Genomic DNA, 321 nt, shown 5'->3' on the forward strand with positions numbered 1-321 from the left:
TGGTGTTTTGATTATTATGTGATGAGAGGAATTTCTTTTCTGGTCCAGTCTATTTGGAGTTCTGTAGGATTCTTGTATATTCATGTGCATCTCTTTCTTTAGGTTAGGGAAGTTTTCTTCTATACTTTTGTTGAAGATATTTACTGGCCCATTACATTAGGAGTCTTCACTCTCTTCTATTCCTATTATCCTTAGGTTTGGTCTTCTCAGTGCATCCTGGATTTCCTGGATGTTTGGATTAGGAGCTTTTTGATTTTTGTATTTTCTTTGACTATTGTGTCAATGTTTTCTAAGGTGTCTTCTGCCCCTGAGATTCTCTCT

Source organism: Mastomys coucha, unplaced genomic scaffold (genome assembly GCF_008632895.1).
Source record: "Mastomys coucha isolate ucsf_1 unplaced genomic scaffold, UCSF_Mcou_1 pScaffold15, whole genome shotgun sequence".
Classification (NCBI taxonomy): domain Eukaryota; kingdom Metazoa; phylum Chordata; class Mammalia; order Rodentia; family Muridae; genus Mastomys; species Mastomys coucha.